Source organism: Ambystoma mexicanum, chromosome 4q, assembly GCF_040938575.1.
Source record: "Ambystoma mexicanum isolate Mex_15411 chromosome 4q, UKY_AmexF1_1, whole genome shotgun sequence".
In the NCBI taxonomy this organism is placed as follows: domain Eukaryota; kingdom Metazoa; phylum Chordata; class Amphibia; order Caudata; family Ambystomatidae; genus Ambystoma; species Ambystoma mexicanum.
Window position 1 is genome coordinate 721,978,256 of NC_090928.1, and position 21,174 is coordinate 721,999,429.

Consider the following 21,174-nt stretch of genomic DNA (forward strand, 5'->3'; position numbering starts at 1 on the left):
GTTTTATTATAAGTGTGTCCTTATCTCCATTTTTACATACCTTTCCAACACGCACAGTTACTATACTCGACATTATGGTTTACATCATGGCACCAGTTGACACGGGCAGTCAAAATTAGCTCTTTGTAGTTGTTGGCTTGACGATACCAAGACTCATCTTATATGCTAATGTGGGAGATAAATAGCTCCGAGAAATGTCTAAGCCTGGGATATTTTTGTTACAGACCTATTTTAGTTTTATAGAAATTAAAAACAAGTAAGGCATCTGGGGACACTGATTACTGTGCAGGTGATCACACCCTAGAATAATTGAATATAGTGTTTAGTCTTGCCCTGTATGCATGGAACACTGTGAGTGACTGACATGGAATGCTGTGTGTGAGAATCTTCTGTCTTGAATGGGTTTTGTGAATGTCAGTTGAGAGGATGGGTTGACTGAGGGAGGATGCAACTTACCTGATGTAGCCTAAATGTCTACCTGTACACTGTATCTGGAGCTGGGACTTAATAAAGAATTTCCTGTTCCTACCACAGTGTCAGTGCTTTGCTTGGCATGGGCCCACCTTAACAATTGTGACGAGGATGCTAGCTGTGCTGGTTTGACAGTAGCTCGACAGAAGATGGACCTCCACTGTCCCCCAGACCAAGGGAAGATCCTCTCAGGTAGCAGTGCAGTGAGGCCATTAATGCCAGTTATGTGAGGAGGCAGGGCCTAAGGCCAGCAAGCTTTCCAGCGGGCAGGCAGAGGGAATGCCTGGGCTAAGGGCCAGTGGCTTTGCAAGGAGCAAAGCAGAAGATCTGCCAGGGCTGAGGGCCAGCAAGGTGCCAGTATTTGCCAGGGGCAAGGGCCTGTTTTTGAAGGCAGGAAAAGAGCCATCACTGGGTGTCAAATAAGGATCCCAGGAGCAGTGCAGAGGACAGTAATTGGCGAGTCGGGGCTCTCCCAGGGGGTGATTTTCCCTGACTGTTGGAAAGAGGAGCTGTGAAGGGCCGGCAGTGTTACCTGTTGCCTTTTTTTGCATTTGTCTGCATTTGGGGAGCGGCCAAGGGGCAGTTGACGGCAGTGAGATGTGTTTATTTATTTTTTTTTTTACTTCAGAGGAGTTCGGAAGGCCAGCGAGCAGCAGCGTGTCGTACTGCAGAGCTCTGCCCTGCTTCCTGTGAAGTGCAGTTGTAGAATGTCAGTCATTGGAGCGCAACTGGTGGAGAGCCGGGATACGTTCGCAGGTTCTCTTTTTACATTTTTTTAAAATTTCTTTCTGACAAGGACATCTGGCTGTGAAGAGTATGTCGGCACCGATTTGAACAGAGAACAAAGAGTAGGTCAGAGATCACCTGTGGCTGTTCAACGCATGACAATAGCAAGTCAAGGTTTAAGGCAAGTAATTGGCTGTGTTTCCGTGTGTACGGGCTTGCGGGAGGTCTTTTGTGTGGAACTGTCAAGATGCGTCCTTTCCAAGCAATGCGACAACAAAAGGGATTGGCCCAGGAATTGTGGCGAATGTGAGCAGGAGATCAGATCCCTTAAAGGCGAGGGGCTCAACTGTATAACGACACAGGTGTCATGGCTAAAAGTTTTTGTTTGGGACGGACCAAAAAGGTCAAACGTGATAGGATGCCACAAGTGGAAGGAAGTTCCAGTCACAGAGGGGATGTTGTAGTTTCTCCATATCAACGTGTCTCTCTAAGGTACTGTGAAGGGTAAGAGAAAATAAGTGAAGACTGTTTTGGCTCACTCTAGGAGGAGTGAATGGAGAAAGAGCAGCTTGTAATCCACGTTTTTGCTCCATATGTAGTACTGTTGAGAATGCCAGGTAACCGTTGGCTATTAGCTCTACAAGAATTAGATATTGCCTTTTTGAAATTCTTCAGGCAGATTTCAATTCTTCAGGCAGATTTCAATGTAACAGAGAGGCCTACTTATTTTGTGTTTTGTTCCCTTAGTACTTAAATAGTGGTTAATATGCATTTGAATTTTGGAATAGTGTGGAGTGAGGCCTGTGGATTTTCTAACTTCTGTGGTGTGTTTGAGTCAATTTAGTGTTACTTCTAGAACGCATGGTCGCTGAGGGGCATCTTCGCGCTGAGAGAAAGGAAGCCATAACTGAGCTCAGATACAGTTCTTCTTAAAATAAAATGTTTTGACAGCCTTTCTAAAGGCAATATAGTTGGGTATTTTCTTAATGGCTAGTGGTAAGTCGTTCCATAGAACCGCGGAAGCCGCCGATAAAGCACGGCCACCAACCCGAACTCTGTACCACCAAGCGGTCTGCTGACGCAGAACGCAAGTTACGACTGGGATGGTAGCGGGTGAACTTGGTTTGAAGGTATTCAGCGCCATGCTCAGGTGGACTATACAAAGTGCCTTAAAGTTGACCTGCTGGGTCACTGGGAGCCAGTGGAGGGTTCGAAGCACAGGGGAGATATGTGCTCCATAGGGCGTGCCAGTAGCCACATGCGCAGCTAGGTTTTGCAGTCGTTGCAGCCGCTGAATCATGCCCTTTGGTTGTGCCAAATACAGGGAGTTGCAATAGTCCAGCGGAGACATCAGCATGGCCGTCGCCACCATAGGGTGCAGTGGGGCTGTGATCATGGGAAGCACCGTCTTTCAATTGAAAGTGGCCAGCTTGACAAATCGCAGTGACCTGTTTGTCAATAGACAATGAGGCAGAAAGGATAACCCCCAGATTTTTCACCTTGCCAACCGGCACAGGAAGAGGACCCAGTGATGAGGGCCAGAAGCTGGATACCAAGAGAGTGGGGTTAGGAGGACAGCCCACCACCATCACCTGACGTTTTGTCTCCATTCAATTTGAGCCAGGTGCAGAGCCAGGTGCAGTTCATCCAATCTCCCACGGCACCCAGACACTCCTGTAGGCACGACGACACCGTAGCTTGATCGGGATCCAATCTGATTAAGATCTGAGTGCCGTCGGCGTATGAGTAGCGTCTGACCCAGAAGGAGCGGATCAAATATACGAGGGCCCAAATATAGATGTTAAATAGGATTGGAGACAGATGAACTTTGTGGTACTCCGCCCCCCCCCCAACTGAGGTGACAAGGAGCAGAAAGAAAGGGGGGCAAAGAGAGGGTCTGTGTACGATCCGTCAGGAATGAAGTGAGCCAGACCAGTACTTGCCCTGGGTGAAGCAGGACAGCAGGATGGAGTGGTCGACTGTGTCAAATGTTGCAGGATCAAGGCCCCCACTCCACCTGCATCCACCACCCTGGCCATATCACCCTGCACAGCGACCAGTATGTTCTCGGGTCCCCTACCAGGCCGGAAACCAGATTGGGAAGGATCAAGAAGAAGAGAGGCTTCAAGAAATGTAGACAACAGCGGAGACCCCAGTGACTCAAGAAGTTTAGATAATAGAGGAAGAAGTGAGATAGGCTGAAAATAAGATGGAACAGTGGGACCTAAATATGGCTTTTTTTTAACAGGGGGATAAGCCTGGCTGCCTTCAATTCCTGTGGAACCAGCCCAGATTGATAGGAGTCATTAATGGCCACCGTAATCTCTGAAAGGATGTCCGGAGATATTTCCTTCATAACCCGTAAAGGGATGACATCAGAAGGGGAGCAGGATTTGATGGTTTGAATCGCTGCCAATACTGACTCCTCAGAAAAACTGGGAAATGTTGACCAGCTTTTTATTGCTGGGTGAGTAACTGTCACAGAGAGGATAGAGGTGTTTGTGGTGGGTGAGGTTGCAGTGACAGACGTAGGGTATCGATCCTTGTGATGAAATATTGCGAAAGAGCATTGCACAGCTCTTTGGTAGGAGTAACACCAGGTGTCGACTTCTCAGCCGGAGAAAGAGCCTTAATTGCTGAGAAGCGAGTTCTGGGCTGACCTAGAGAAGTTTCACTTTTGGTTGTGTAATATAGACTTTTTGCCGCTTTAATGGCAGCAGATTATGCTGCTGATCAGCCTTTGTATTGTATTTTTTTTTTTAGCAGGTTCATATACTCTGCGCCATTTGCTTTCGGCCTGTTGCAGTTTGAGGCGAGCCTCCTTTAAGAGATCCGTAAACCACGGCTCTGAAGGCAATCTACGAGGTTGAACCAGACGCAAGGGGGCGGCTACATTAGCAGCATCTGAAAATGCTTGGGAAAGTAGGGACAGAGAAGCCACTGTAGCAGTGTTACACTTGGCAGAAATTGAATTTACCATGCTTTGAGTGTCAAGTTTTACCCACGGTTATGGTGTACCTTTTTTAGGTTTGTTTTGCTGAGATCTAAGTTGCATACATGTTAGCATTTTATAACTCTTTTCTTTAAAGCTTGGACTTCAAAGTAAAAAAAAAACTTGGTGATGGAATTACTGAGTTGTTGTAGGGGTAACCTAATTTAGCATTGTTTTTCTATTGATAGTTAGATAGATGGGCTTCCTAAGAGCTAGTCTGCAACCTAGCCCCATGCTAATGTTTGCTTTCATAGGATGGATTTTGTGTCTTACTAAGAAAAACCTTTTTTGTTTTGCTTAGAACTTGAATTTCAGATGCATGTGTATTTGAGGGAGTGAGTGGATACTGTCATGTATTTGTGAACCAAGTGTTTTGATTCAGTGTTCTGTATTGTTGCAGCGCGTGTCATGATGAGGTGAGTGCTTGCTTGGCTTCCTTTATTGGGGTGGTTGAAGTTGTTGAAGGTGGTCTTTCTGCACAGGTGTTTTGGTGTCGCACCCAGAGTGCTTGGAGTGCTTGAGCATGATTTGTGTTTGTGAGATGAACTGGTGTTATGAAGTTGTTTAATGGTTTTGTTGTGGTATCTGTTGTTCAGTTGCTTGGTCTTTGTACCTTACAGTTAGGTAACAGGAAAGGCAGTTTATGAGGGGTTTTGTCCCACTGGGTGACAATGGTTTCAAGGAGTGTGTGAGTGCGTTGTCGGACGTTTTAGCTTGAGAAGCTGAGGGATGTACATGTGTTTTTTTTTTTTTTTATTTATTTTTTTTTTTTTTCCCATGTGTACGTATTTCTTTTGCTTCTTGGGTTTGTCTTGTTTTTTTTAGGGTGGAAGATATGTTGTCTTGTCTTTCTCTGCATCTTGCATTGTATGCATGGAACACTGTCAGTGACTGACATGGAATGCTGTGTGTGAGAATGTTATGTCCTGAATGGGTTTTGTGAATGTCGGTTGAGAGGATCGGTTGACTGAGAGAATGCCAGTGGTTGTCTGTCCTAGCAATTTATCTGATGTGGCCTAAATGTCTACTTGTACCTGGAGCTGGGACTTTCCTGTTCCTACCACAGTGTCGGTGCTTTGCTTGGCATGGGTCCACCTTAACACATTGCCTGTGGAAGGCCAGCCCCAGACGCTACAGGAAGAGCGTTAAATGTTGTGCTCCCCACTTTGTATTTGTTTATCTTTTTGATTTTGAGTTTTTATAATGTGCCAAATCCCCAGTGTTGTATTCTTTGTGCCTATCCTGGTAAATAAAGTAGCGTATGGTGCCCCCACAAGACTGGAAGGTTTTTTTTCTGTACTCCTGCCCTCTATATGGCAGAGTAGAAGCACAGAGCACCCCAGCCAAGATTCTCTATTTGGTAGCAATGGACGAGCAATCAAAGCTTAGCTCTCTGGAGGTGATGCAGTGGTTCTTAAGTACAGGAATGTCCATACACTGTTAGTGATAACCGTCTTTTATATAAATAAGGTTCAAGTTATATACACACATAATAACACACTTTGTGCTCAGGCAATACTATAATGATAAATGTACAATTTCTATGTGGTACCACAATTACTCTTTGACTGCATTAAAATGCACCAACTGCTGACAGTTTCAAATTGCATACAAATCAATAGCAAAAGATATCAACAATAGACTTGGGAGGAAAACAAGTTGGTTAAACAATTGGCAGAATACTGGGCCCCTACCACTAGGCTCAGTTCTGTGTGAGGAGCCCCCCCGCAACTGGGCATGGGCAACCTGTAAATAAAGTATATTGACGGATCCTTCTTGAGTGCACTCCCTTTAAGGCAGGAGCCACGGATCGATCGAGATTCCGCGAAGAAAGGGGTGAACAATGTTGTCGAGGTGGCAGCTTCTGTCCTTGTCGACGATCGGTCATGGATGTCCTACGAAGAGGAGCCGTGCGTTGCACCTCGACAACGATGGTTTGTTGCCGCAAAAGTCAATGAAGAAGGTAGGGTCATTGGCCTCGGCGATTGGGATTCGACCATGGCTGGCATTTGGATCTTCGGCGTCTTTAGGTGGCTGGAAACCCACAAGCGGGTTCTCCTTGGTTCATCAGCAACCTTTACTTTCCCCGGCTGGACAAAGTGGTCGACCGTGATGAACACGGGAGTCCTTGATTCAAATGTATTAGGCAATGGAGCAGTGTGGCTTCGCTTGACGATGATGGTGGTCAACAGTGATGGATTTCATTGTCTGGGTGCTTCGCTTCAGATTCCTCGGTGGTCCCCGTCTCGGTCGGCAGCCTTCCAGGGAGCCTTGGTGAAGGTTAGCTGGTACATGACGTTCCCTCGTAGCTCGGGAACAGGTCTCGTAGGCAGGTCCTCTCTTGGATCAGTTCTTGGAGACAGGACAGCTTTCGGATTGCGGCGAAGGAAAGCAGCAGCAAAGACGTCTTCCAGCTGGGCTTCAAGGTAAGCCTAACGTTTCAACTTCAGCTTCTGAATAATTCCAGTAAGTGAGAGGTCCCGAGATATACTGTTCTGTCTCTCGTTCACACTGCTGGGCCAAGCTCAGCAGCCAGTCACAGAAGGGCATTCAGCAGGCAGGCAGCCAATCTGGCTCACAGTGCATTCAGGCCATTCTTCTCCATCCAGACACTCACAACAAGGAACGTGGATTGGGACAAGTACCCAGCCATTCAGCACTCCACACTACATTCATAACAGTTTTGTGCAGGGCTGTCTCATTGTGTCACACACCAGACACCCATAACATGAAATGCATATTGGTCACACACTACATCACCCAGGTCCCACCCCTAGGGCGTACCCACGGCATACAGTCATTGGGAATGCTCCAGCCAGTCTGGCCAGGAATCCCCCCCCCCCCCATCTAACCCTCCACCTCCCTCCCTTCCCCCCCAATACCATATATGGAACTTCCACCCAATAACCGTTCAGGGGAAGGGACCGAGTCTGGGCAAACAAGGTAATGGGCAATAGAAGGCAAGGGGCCACAGGGGCAGGGGCAATCTTGTCTCCTATCGGTAATCAACTGATTGCAATGGCAGGGCCTGGGTATCTCAAAGAGGATTCTCTGAGCACCTGTCAAATTCAGCATGGAGCTGCCACCAGCCCATACCCTGCTCTGTGGGCCTCACACAGGTGCTGAAAAACTAGGGTTGTACCCCCCATCTCCTCCCCACCCATGGCTGCCATGAGGGTATCCCAAAGGTCTGTTCACCACAACCAAAAATAGGAAGAGCTGCACTGCCAGTAGTTCCACATGGACTCCTGTGCAGAAAATAAAACAGAACACACATGGTAAAAGGAGTACAGGACAAAAAACATGGAGACTCTGTCCATCCAATGCATTTACAGCATTGCACCTTTTTCCTACAACGCTCAGTGCTTTACTTGCTATGGGCCCACCTTAACACATTGCCTGTGGAAGGCCAGCCCCAGATGCTACAGGAAGAGGGTTAAATGTTTGGACTGGGAAGCCAGGTGAGTGTATTTCTTGAATGGTGCCCCTCTGGTAAAGCTAGAATTTTAGGGGCAAACTCCTGCACCTTGAGGGCCTCTGCCCTTTGAATTTGCCTGCTTTTCCACGGCTTCCCAGCCCGCCCCACTTCTCTGATTTGGAACTTAGCTCCGTGTTGCCTGGGTCTACCGACCAGCGTTAGCCTTCGCTCGCTTCTTTTGGACTGGGAAGCCAGGTGAGCATATTTCTTGAATAGTGCCCCTTTGCCCCTTAAATGTGAACTTTTACCAAACGGAAACCTGCACCCCGAAGTCCCTTTGAATTTGCCTGCTTTTTCCACCCTGCACACTATTCCATCTGCTGATCCCTCCCGCCTCCCAGCACGCCCCTCTGCTCTGATTGGAGCTTAGCTCTGTGTTGCCTGGGTCATCACTGACCTTCCAAGGGCAGCCCTTTGCCTGTGCAGCCAAGGGCCCCAAGGCAAAGGGCGTCTCTAAAGCGGCTCCAGGAAGTGTCAGCAGGGGAAGCCAGTGGCCAACCATCAATCATCAGCAACTAGTACGATAGGTTCAGCCAGGGTGTTGAGTAGAGCAATTACTCAACCCTCGAAGCCCTACCACTTGGCTAATTTACCAGATCTAGCTGTGTTTAGGCTTGTACTTAAATTGCATTGTTAGTTATAGGCCTTTCTCCCACTATACAGAAGTGTAGGTGTAGGCTATAGCTCTATTTGGTCTTGCACTCAAGTGGCTTTGCTTGGGTAGGCCTTCCTCCCACCACACAGGACCCTCCGGTCTAGCTGTGTTCAGTCTTGCACTCAACTTGATTCACATCCAGAGAGGTCCATGCTGTGATAGTGCTTTAAATCCTAAAGTGCGTAAATCTCTAGGACTTGGATCGGAATAGAAGTCCCATACACTACCGCCTACTATCTGAAGCCTAGGCCTCTCCCGCTGTCCTAGGTGCTGTATTACTGTTCTCCAAAACCTAGACCTAGACTGAGTCCTAGAACACACGACAGCTGAACGCCTTACACTCCCCAAAACCCCATGACAGTGCCCCGGTAGGAAACGCACATGACCACGACAGGAAGGACAGACCGAACCCGAGAGCATACGAACATATTAAGATCAGAGGAAGCATCAATACAATCCAAATACATCGGAGGACGGTACCGAGAATCAAAATGCCACGACGCAGAAATGGATGCAGAGAAAGAGAGCAAGTACATGCAACAATGGACACAGATACACAAAACCAACCACCCCCAGTAGAAGCTGCCGCAAATGCAGGAAACGCCCCGTTTAACAATGTTAACACCAGAACAAACCACGCAAGAGAAAAATATTATCTTGCACCATACTTCGCGACAACCACAGAGCCTCCATACCTCGACGACACTGAAATCTCCGGGCAAGCAAAGACCCCCCCTCCCAATGCCCGCACAAACATTGGGGAAAAAGACAGGAGCACCCAATAAGAGTGGGATGACTCCAACCCCCTCGCCCCATACATCACAAGAGCAGGAGGGCACCATCGATACCCACAACATACCAGACAAGACGACGAAGCCCTGGTAACCAAAAACCCAACCATTAATTTAACAGACCGATTCAATGAAGAAGCAGCTGTTGCTGATCTTCATCCAGTCAACATCAATACAGAAGCGCCTCAACTGAACAACTACAAACCAAAACAAGGAACAACCACTTAACAAAACCACACCAAAGAATTCCTCTAATTTAATCAACGCAAGGTCAATGGCCAAACGTTCAACCAAAATATACGACCTCCTGTCTGCGGGAGGTATTGACATCCTATTTGTAACTGAAACATGGCTAGACGACAACTAAAAGCTTGCCCTCAACTGCCTGTGTGAAAATTTCAAATGCGTCCAAGCAAACAGAAAAAACTAGAGTGGTAGGACAGGCAATCCTACACTAAAAACACTTGGATATCAAACGGGAAAACCCATTAAACATTGATAAATGTGAATCCTAATCCTTAATACTGTATCAGTAAACCCCAAAACAAACCTGAAATACAGACCACCAACCTACGATGCAACCTTCATAGACGCCTTCACAGAAGCAATCGCCATCCTAGCCATCAAGCATAATCATCTGATCCTCCTCGGAGATATCAATATCTGGTTCGATGAAGAAACCACAACCAAATAAATCTTTAACCGCACAACTTGCACCAATGAATCTACAACTAAAAGAAGAAACTCACTCGGCAGGGAATACACTTGACGCAATCTTTGCCAATAAAGAACTTATTACCACAGCACCACCAATTCAAATACTCTGGAGCGACCACCTTCATCGTTCCATTCATAATCACAATGATCTCTCCAATAAACAAGCAACAAGACAAACCACAGATCACCATAAAAAGAAACTGGAGAACCATAAAATACTCCAACCTAACTGAACTTCTGGAACTCGGCAAACCACGAGCAACAATTATGGAAGAAGCCACACCTGGATCGTAACAACCATAGACAACATTGCCAAAGAAAAACCCTTCACTCCACGTAAAAAAACAATGGCAAAATGGTTCACCCCACTACTCGGAGCCATGAAAAGAAAAATAAGAGAACTAGAATGGAGGATCAATAACACTGCAAAAAAACTGAAATTTCTGCAACATATCCGCACATACAAAAAACAAAGTGGAAACTACGACAAACGAATCTTCAAAGCACCAACACCCAAAAAGAACTCTTCAAAATCATAAAAGAAATAAAAAATCCACTAGCTTGCAACGACACGCCGATACCATTGATGCAACTATGCAGTGACCTAGCAGACCACTTCAAAAACTAAATAATTAGCATCCAACAATGCAGACCGCCTGATCATACTACAGACCCTGCCTATCCTCCCGAGGAACATCCAAACAGACTACAAAGCTTCCCTGAAATTCCATTGGAGACTTTGGTCAAACTTGTACACCAAAGCAACAACAAATCGGCCTCTCCTGAGGACCCCAGCCCCCCAGACATAAACAAATCAATTCTCAAGCAAGGAACTGCCATGGAATACCACAGTACATGTTCTCAACCCTTCAATCTCACAAGTGCCACACTCCTTCAAATCAGTGTACATCAGGCCACTATTCGAAGATACAGCAGGAAACTCAAAGTGGCTCGCCAACTACAGACCCATCTCCAACATCCCGTACATGGCCAAACTGCTTGTAAATATACAAAACAACTCAAGAATTCATAGAAGAGCACTGCCTACTAGACCAGGCACAAGTTGGCTTCAGACCAATGAGAGGAACGGAATCGGCTCTCCTCAATATGGGACGATCTAAAAGCAGACTCGGCAAACAGTACTGCATTGATACTTCTAGACCTATCCACAGCATTCGACAGTCATCCACAACATCCAGACACCACCCTACTATGGATAAAATCCTTCCTATCAAATAGAACGGAAACCATATAGATGTAACTCTTAAAGTCCAACTTAAGAGACTCCACATGTGGAGTACCACAAGGATCATCTTTTTTTTTTTCCCCTGCTATTTTTCACCATCTACTTATCTCTACTAATCAAAAGACACAGCCTCACCTGCTACAACTACGCCAATGACACACAATCTTAAAAATACAAGACACCCAAGAAGAAAACGCAATGCTAACTGCCTCCGTGAGGTGTTCAACTGGATGAACTCGAACCACCTCAGAATTAACCCAGGAAAAAACAGAGATAATGATTGTCACAAAAAACAGAGGAGACGACTACATCCCCTGGCCAAGAGAACTCGGTACAACACCATCGTCAATTTGTTTAAAACAAAAAAAACCTGGGGTCCTGATGGACAACAATCTCACTCTACAGCCACAAGTAGACGCTCTACTCAAGAAATCCTTCTTTCTCCTGCGGGCGGCAAGAAAGGATACTGCCATTCACCAACAAAACACTTAACATTATTGCTCTAGTCATGTCCGGAGTAGACTAAGCCAATATCCTATACCTGGGTATGCCGGAAACTGTCTTTAAAAAAAAAAAAAAAAAACGCATAAAAATTGCAGCAGCCAGACTACTTCTCAAACTACCCCGAAGAGAACACCTCACGCCGGCGCTAAAAACACTACACTGTTTACCAATAAAACAACAAATAAAATTCAAATCAATGTGCATCACGCACAGAGCAATACACAACCAAGTTATACGGAACCAAGTTGCAGAATTCCTGAGAGACAAATTACACCTACATCCGCCAACAAGAAAGCTCAGATCAAACGACATCCGCTTGGAACCGAAACCCTACAACAAAGGAAAAACTCGGGAGGATCCTCTTTCTCACACACTCGCACCCCACTTACCCCCCCAAAACAATGAAGAGACCCCCCCCCCCGTTCCCAGCAAGCAATAAGCTACAAACAGAATCTAAGGAACACAATCCATGACATACTAAACCAAATTATGAAAGATGGCCATGAGAGGACACTTAAGACTGAATACTTAGGCGGACCAAGACGAAAGCACTTGGATGATTTGTCATTAGCATCCTGCCCCTGTCCCCCCAAGCTCCACCAGACCCATCCCACATAGCAAGGGAATAGGGGGCCATCCAACCCCTAGCTCAGTTGCCTAAGGAGGAGAATAGACACACCAATTGCATTATACAAGGATCATAGAATACAGCAGGGAGCGCGCTGTGCTAACACCCACAACAGTCAGACGGTCAAGAAAGGATTGTAGCATCTAACCCCACCCATAGTAATACAAATAAGAATCGATGCACCTCAACCAGGATTCTCCCTGCACTAACCCTACCTTCAAATCTCTGCATACCTAACACACCCAAAAACTCACACAACAAACTCTCGCCAAGCAAACCGCGTGCAATTTACCACACTGCATCAACAACAAACCAACAACAGCACACGAGGTCTCGCCCCGGTCCAATACTTGCACCAAAGCTCAGCGCATGGTGTATACCGAACTGAAGCCGCCAACAGCACACCACCTCTCTCCCGACTAACCCATCCCAGCCCGCCGCCGTGTTTTACAGATCCACCAGAGCGCCTGGGGACCAACTCCATTGGTGACGGTGCGCAAAATAAATAAAAATGTTGTGCTCCCCACTGTATCTTTTTTGATTTAGAGTTTTTATAATGTGCCAAATTCCCAATGTTGTAGTCTTTGTACCTATCCTTGTCAATAAAGTATTGTATTGTGCCCCCACCAGGGATATTCAGACATCATTCTGTTAAAAAAATAAAATAAGAAAAGCTGAGGTGCAGGAAGATAACCGATGGGGAGGAGGGAACCAGATGATACTGTTTAGGTATACCCGAGAGGACCGGGGTTCACACTAAGCATTCCCATTAAGAGCACCGAGGTCCCAACAAACCCTCCCCTGGTAAACAGACGGAGGACTCGGGCAAGTTAGAACTGTCCTTTTATTTTCCATAACAGACGGGGATCATACAGGAAATACAGAATTCTCCAGCAATAGCAGCTCCTGAGCCTGTGTCAGACCTTTGTCGATGCCTGATGTCACAAATTGGACTCTTCATGCATGATTGGGTGGTTGGGGTGGTATTGCCTAGAGATGTCTAACTGGCCCTCTCGTTGGGAGGTTTGCCTGAACACACACCAGAAATCTATTACATTGTTGTAGGGTCACAGGATTTCCATTGGCCCTTGCCGTTTGCCATCTACCCTTGGATTTGTGTTCCCTGATTGGCTGGAGCTGGTCTCTCCAGGCCTGGGACCCAGCTCTATTCTCAGCGCTTTGTGCACCTTCTCAAGGTGATGAGAAAGACTGTGTCCCCATTCAGTTTCCATCAGTATAACCACTTTGCCTTTTGAGAGTGCCTGCCGGGTTGCAACGTTGTAAAACAACACACATTTCTCTTCTCCGCTGGCAACAGATCCTCTTCCCACCATGAGTAAATGCCATTGCTCGATTGCACCACGTGGATGAAGACCGCAAAATTGAGCTTTCAGGGATGTGAGGGGTGGGGAATTTGCGTGGGGGGGGGAAGACCCATCCAAAATCATTTAACCCTTGTGAAATTGTATTGTTTACCATATGTACAACCTAAACAAACGTGTTAAAAAAATGAATTTGAGCTTTCTGGTCGCAATTAGTGAGGATTTATTGTGCTATTTTGCGATGGCTCCTTGTCTCCGACGCTTAGGAATGTATGCTTGTCTCTGACCCTGGCTGCGAGCCCTGGCCTGGTGCTTCGTGCAGCCTAATTCTGCTTTTCTTCGCTTCTCGTTCTGAGGCCTGTGGCTTCATGTAATTCTGCTATAGTTATGCTATAATAGCTATATTGTGCTATTCTTATCATGGGTTAGTAGTATTTTGATTCATCATACGATCCTGTAGTTCCATATGGTTGGTTGCAATAAGTGGCTGCAAGCTTGCTCTCCATTCCTCGCGTTTCTGTATTTGGCTAACGAAAGAAAATAATAAATATGTATCTGTCCTATCTACAGAACTGTGTAAGCATGTTCGTGTTTGCATGTCTAACTTTGTGCATGGATGCAAGCTTGCTTCATGGCTAATGTTACCGTGTCATGGTGTCTCGAATGACGTCGGCAGGGTTGGATACTTGTCATTAGTCGATCAGGTCCATTGAGGCACCTCTATCCATAACCAATGAGCTGCCTGTATCCATGAAAGCATCAGCTGGATAAGGTTTGACTGGTTGTCTGAGAGAATATCTGTTTGTATATGTGGATGCCACTGTCCCTCCTGGGGGGCTGTCATTCTTATGGGGCTCAAGAGGGGCATTCCAGGGACCCTCTCTTCAGACCCAGACCCCCCGCCCTCCTGTCGACCACTTGACCAAACCTATTCACTGTTGCTTTTGGTAGCCAGATCTTCGTTATTCCTCCCTGATGTTCATAATTTGCATAACTCCATGTCATGCACCATACCCATTTTGACCCGTACCTCCTTGTTGTTCAGGGGATCATCAAATGTTATTATCTCATTCGGGAACAATGGGTCCTCCTTTTGTCTTTGTGCTTAGTTTATTTCTTTCCTCTGCTATGTTATCCTCACCATTAGTATTTTTATATCTACTATTACTTTCATCCCTATTGTTTTCTCTGTCATGTGGAATTACGTGATGCAGATTTTAATTGCATATAGTCTTACTAGTACCAATATTGGTGCTTCTAGTAATACCTTTTTAGTATGTCTTCCGCCCATGTTGGAATCTATGAGAATCGACTGCCAGCTTTGGCTTACATCTTCGACAATCTTGTCATTGCGTCTTTCAGTGTGCCATTTGCTTCGTTTGCAGGCATGAATGTACAACAAGAAGACCCAATCTTGGTGCAAACTTCTCCTTCAATTGCTGTGAGACGCTCTAGAACATCTGTTCTGGAGAACCACCAACCTTACTGCTCAGAGCTCTTTTATCGCTTTGAAGCCAACAGTTGTTTGTCTGCATCAGCTCCTATTTCGTAATCTGGAGCCATTTTGCATATATATATATATTTGGAACTACTGACACAAAGACCATCTTTCCTACTGAACAAAGAACGTTATGGTGGCACATTGTCCAGTGATGGTTCTGATGCTGATGAGAAGTAGTTCTCCTTTTATTACTCTACTCATTTCTACTGACCTTCCTCTTGTGTTGTCCATTTTAGGGAAGTCCTTCTGTGGTACTACTACTGGATTGATGTGTACCAATGAACATACTCCTCCCCAGTTGGGTGGCAGCTTCTCATATACTTTGGATCCGCATGCCCAATAATGATCCATTAATACTGCCGTTACAACCTTCATTGCTGGATGATTTTTTTGTGCTTGCTCTGTTTTCTCCAACCTTTACTGCACCATCATTCTGGAAACGCAATGCTGCTTTCTTCAGTGGTATTATGGGCATTGGTCTAGCTTCATTGTCCACCCAGGTCAGTAACTTTGTACCCGCATCCCACTCTTTCAGGCATTTATCATTTTCTGCCTGTACAGTGGTTACTGGAGCTTGTAGGAGCATGTGTTCCTTGCTGTGGACACTTGGTCGTACACAAGCATCTGTGGTCGTTCCCTACGTCCTGGTTCTCCTCCTATTTCCTTGGGCCCCTTCTTAGGACATGGCAATTCATTCAGTGTTATCGTTTTTGTCTCTCCTTTCTGTGGGCCGTCAGTTTTGTATTGTGTAGATCAGTCTTTTCTCCAGTACTGGTCCATCATGTCAAGTGTCTTTTTATAACTATGTTCATAGAGGATTGTTGCCTTGGATATGCATCTCTGTTTTGCTGTTCTCCCTTGGAAAATTCCTCGGATTGTAAACCTGGACAGGCACATAAGTTATTGTGCTCTTGCTGCTGGTATTTCAGTTGCTACAAACGCTCTGGAGGCACTCATGGGATTAGTGAGCAGACATAGCAACTCTCCCCTGTGGATTGTTTACCTACTTTAGACATGTTTTTGTACCACATGTTATTGGATAGCAAAGCATTATCCGTGAGATGCGATCCAGCCTCCCATGTCTGCATCAGCACTGCATCTACCTCTCTTTAATGTGCTTTCTTTTCCTCTTGATGTTCCACCTGCTGGAGTTGGGTTAGTGTTAGTAGAGGTTACAGCAGTATTACTAGCAACATGTGACATTCGCCTAAAGATGAGGCGAAAATACTACATGAGAATAAAGACAAAGGACACTGGCATTCTTTTTAATAATGCCTTCCATCACTTACACCTCTTGGATCCTTGTGTAGTCTGATCCTTGTGTAGTTTGGAGATTCTGCATGCCTGAAATGTGCAAAACAAGCGTTATTGTGTTATTATTTTATTAATTCAAGCACCGCAAACTTGGTGTTGCGTCACTGCAAGGAAAAGTAAGGTTTCCTACACAATTATTCTAGGGTCACGCAGTGCTGAAGGTACAGATGGGTTTCCTATCTCTAGGTGTGGGTACACTTGGGCCAAATGAGCTAAAAAACACGGAAAAACACATTAGGATGGTGCCTTCTTGTGCTGTCGGATCTCCTGACAAATTGGCCTTGGAAAGTTTCCGGATGAGGATCCAGGGGAAGCATGAAACAATGCAATAATAAGTCATATTTTCACGATGAATGATGTCAGTGTGTGCAAAGAAAAATAATAGACCGTGTTCCCTCACTCTGGATGTGTAGGAAGTCCTTTGCCTATCTCTGTTGCTCTGTAGCGCGTAGTCGTAGCTTGTCCTCTGCTGGGTTGTGGTGCTTCCAAGCAATTGTTTCCTTCTTCTGCTTGTGCATCATTGCCCCTTCGTTGTTGGTGCCAAGACAGGCCACCGATTTGTAGGGCTTGTTGTACCCCAGGTGATTCCAAGTAGGGCTGTACCGAATAGCATATTTAGTATTCGGCCGAATACCGAAGCCGAATAGTTGCTGTATTTAATAAATAATGTCTCGAAATTCAAAAAACACTTATTAAAAAAACAAATAAAGCACAATTTTAAATGCATTCTATACTTTTATTTCTCTTCATTGTAATTAATATAGCCTCTCAAGTATAAAAGGCAGAAATAAAGCAGATTTAACCAAAATGAAGGTACCAAATGTACAGAAGATTGTTGCATATTCAGTGCCAGTTAAAGTAGGAGGCTTAAGGACTGCCTTTGTGACTCAGATGCATTACATTCTCTATCCAGTTGAAAAGTTGATGCAGTAGAGTTTCAAAACTTATTTGCAGCTCACATAGAAATGTATAAAATGGTTAATGTCGGCTCATGCAGGATACAAGTCCAGAGGAAATGTGAAATGCGTGAACTCCATCTCACAACTATTCACCCCGCCCAGACAAATGCTGCTCACTTTTCACTTATCCTAGCCACTCTTTCACGCCAATACACAAACATATGCAACTTATCATTCCTGATAAAATATCAAATACTGTTAAACTCAGGACTTTAAAAAAAGAAAAGGGTGAACTATGGCATACGCAATGGGAAGTGACTTGACAGTAACTGAAAGTATCTATGCACATTTCTTGTGTTTGTTTTTTACAACTGAAAAAAGTGCACATTGCATATAAACATTTGCCAAAAGCAAAGATGTTCCTGTATTGTTGCAGGCTAAGTATAAAAGATGAGCACCTTTTTTGACTAAATCTGTAACAAAACATGGCCTAAAGAGCAGATTACAATATAAGATATTTTTCAGCTGTGTGATAGCAATTTGTCTGGTCTAATTCTATTCAGTTTTGCAAACTGAAGTCTATATTTGCCTTTCTGAGTTCATGTTGCATTGTATTCAAGAGCCGAAGAGCAAGAAACTATTCGGCTGGAGCCAAATGGCTTTTTTTTTCAGACGGAATTCGGCCGAATACTTACTCTAAACCAAACTTCGGTACGCCCCTAATTCCAAGTATTCTTCCCTTCCAATTTCACTGCTCGCTCAGTGACGAGCTTCACCATATAAGGTCCTGTAAAATGTGGCATGTCCCATTTTCTTGCAAGTTCCTTATCAGAACTTTGTCGCCAGGATACAACTGTGGCTGCTTTAAAAGTTTGTTTGCTTCAGCGGTGGTGTTCTCTCCGATTGCTTCAGGCCTCTCCGGTTGACGAGAAATAGTGGGCAATAGCCATGGTTTATTTGGACATTTCCTGACCCAATATATCGGACATGTTTTCTGCGTATTGCTCTAGTGGGAGAAGCCAGGGGAAGTCTCATACACCATCCTGTCACCACCACATGTGGGGTTAAATGGTGGTAGGACCCTGGTTTATTGTGCAACGCGAATAATGATAATGGAAGATAATGCCGCCAATGCTTATTGAGGGTCTTTTTTAATTTTGGCGATGCCTTCTTTGAGCAGCCCGTTGAGGCACTCACACGTTCTGTTTGCGGGTGATGAGCACAAGAGAATTTGTGTTGTATTCCTAACAAGGGTATGTGTTGGACATCTCACTGGTGAAGTTGGGACCATTGTCAGACCGGAGGACCTCGCAGACACACCCCATCGTGGCAGGAATTTCACTGCTCGAAGGGCATCAGGATGGGAACAAGGACCGGCTTCAGTCCATTGGGGAAAACGGGCACACGACCACTATCGTATAGCGGTAGCCCTGGCATACTTGGAGCATGTCAACATAGTCAGCGTGCAGGTGCTGCAATGGACCCATTGGGCCAGGTATGGCTGCTCTCACTACCCTTGACCTGCAGTAAATTGTTTACAAACTAGACTATTCATGAATTCAGCCACGTGTTCTGCCATATTGGTACAGAACCAGTCCTCTCCAATATGAGCAGCAAGCACCTCCTTCCCTATATGGGTAGGATGGTGTAATTGTGTCAGTGCAGTGTGCAATAATGAAAAGGGTATTACCACTTTTTCCTGTGTTATTTTGGTGCCATTAGGCGTCTGTCAGACACTGTATAGCCCCTCTTAATCCATAATCTGTAATGTATTATACCCTTCCTTTAGGATCCTTCTTCGTGCATAATTGTGCGGTGGGGACGAAGGACCCATTTCTAAAATGTCCCCAAAATAGGCGGTGCGTCATTGTTGCACCTAGAAATGCCCCCCCCCCCTCGTGTGTGCTTGGCACTTCACCGCTGCCATGTGCAGTGGGGACTGGAGTGCCCCATCAGTCTGCCCAATAGGAGTGCGTGCTGCACCGGTGCGCATCAGCACGTCTGAAGCCCCTCCTCGGGCCAACATGGCAGCCCAGAATGCACCGTTGTTGTCACGTAGGCTGAATCCGAATACACTGTCACTTCCTTGCCTTTGCTGTGCTCCAGTGCTAATATTTGTATTTATTTATAATGTGCACCAAACCCAGGGGTAGCCAGGCGCAAAGGCAGCAAGAGGGTTTCAAAACTTAGTTACATACAGTAGGGTGGGGTCCAGCTGCGGTTACAGTGCCGGACGTATCACGCCAAATAGGAAGGGTAGGACATAAACACTATAGGCAGTACTATATACATATTTACATTCAATGAGGTAAGGAGCCTCATGGTAGTGGCGCATCTAGGCATCGGAAGGTCATTATGAGTCGATAGATTTGAGCCAGTGGATAGTCCTGGCTCTGAACTGGTGGTAGGGTAGGTCCTCCCTGCAGGTAGGAGGAAGGGAGTTCCAGAATTGCACTGCTTTTACTGGGAAACTATTGCCTCCAGACATTGTACGTTTGAACCTGGGTACCAGAAGAAGGTTGGAATTGGCCGTTCTCGAGGGGCGAGAGAGGGTGGGTCTAGTAAATCTGGCGATGAGGTATTGAGGGGCCGGTTGGTGGAGGCATTTATGAATCAGAGATACGGAGTTAAGGAATATCCTGTCCTTGGTGGATAGCCAGTTGACAGATCTTCTGGAATCTGTGATATGGGCTTTCTTCGGGATACTGAGGGCCGCTCTAAGGGCATTATTTTGGAGGATTTGGATTTTATTTGAGATATATTTGTTACAACCGACATATAGAGCGTTGCAGTAGTCCAATTTGGACAGGATCAGCGCCCTGGCCAAGGTGATACAGTTGGTGGGGGAGAGAAAAGGATTGGCTGCCCTAATGAGTTTGCAAGTGTAGGAGGTGGCTGTGGCCATTGCATTCACTTGTTTGTTGAAGGTAAGGGTGGAATCTAGATAGAAGCCGAGGGTTTTAACCTCCTTAGCTAACTTGATCTTGTTGTCGTCAATTATGAACAATGAGTATTTGTGGCCCAGTTTGTTGAGGTAGTGTGTAGAGCCTAGAATAAGGAGTTCCGTCTTGTCATCATTCAGGCATAGACCGTGTGAGGCCATCCATGCCTGGATGATGAGGTACACTTTATTAACGAAGGCCAAATCCTTGTCGTAATCCTCCGACAACGGGATGAGGCTCTGGGTATCATCGGCGTAATTAGTGTAGGTGATACCCAGATCATCGAAAAGGGGCTTCGTGAAAATGTTATAAAGTGTAGGGGAGATGCAAGATCCTTGAGGCACGCCGCAAGTGATAGGTGTAGAGTCGGCTGCTGCTGACAATGAGAAGACTCTCATTGTGCGGTTATTGAGGAAGGATTGAATATTAAAGCTACTAATACTGCTGTTTGAGCTGATAAATGTGACAGTAGATAAGTGCTTGTCACCACCTTGCTCATCCCGTCCTCCCTCAATCTTGCTACTGTTGTCCCAGTATGTCTTTCCCCAGTCGTTTTGTTGATGACCTCTCAACATAAAGCACATCTCCCTCCCCCCCCCTCCCACTACCACCCCCTCAAGTGCGTTCTCCTGTACTTTTCTAGTGTCACTGAATTCTATGTTGGCTGTGCAGTCGTGCACATAGTTGCCCTCCTTTACAGGGTCCGCGTCCCCGGGTTGACAAGAGCTGGGGTTACCAGTAACACCTTGCACCCTGAAGCTTTCTGTGTTGTCAATGTACTTTTCGGTCTTTCCAGTATTGCAAAGAGCATGCTCCACATAGTGGTGCTGCATCCCATGGCAGTTCTCGCTGATTTGTCTACTGCAAATGCAGCGGCAGCCAATGCCTGTTCGCATGCATAGTGTCCCCTCATTACTGGGTGTAATTTCCCACTGTAATATGGCAAAGGTTTATGCCCCATGCTTGTCTTTTGTGTTAGTATTGCATT

At 45.7% G+C, this 21,174-nt stretch overlaps 1 protein-coding gene across 5 annotated transcripts in view; it reads left to right on the top strand.

The window, feature by feature from the left end:
• The window catches only part of NUP35 (nucleoporin 35), a 538,931-nt gene that overhangs the window by 171,029 nt on the left and 346,728 nt on the right, over nucleotides 1–21,174 (top strand). The gene's annotated exons all lie outside the window — the stretch shown is intronic.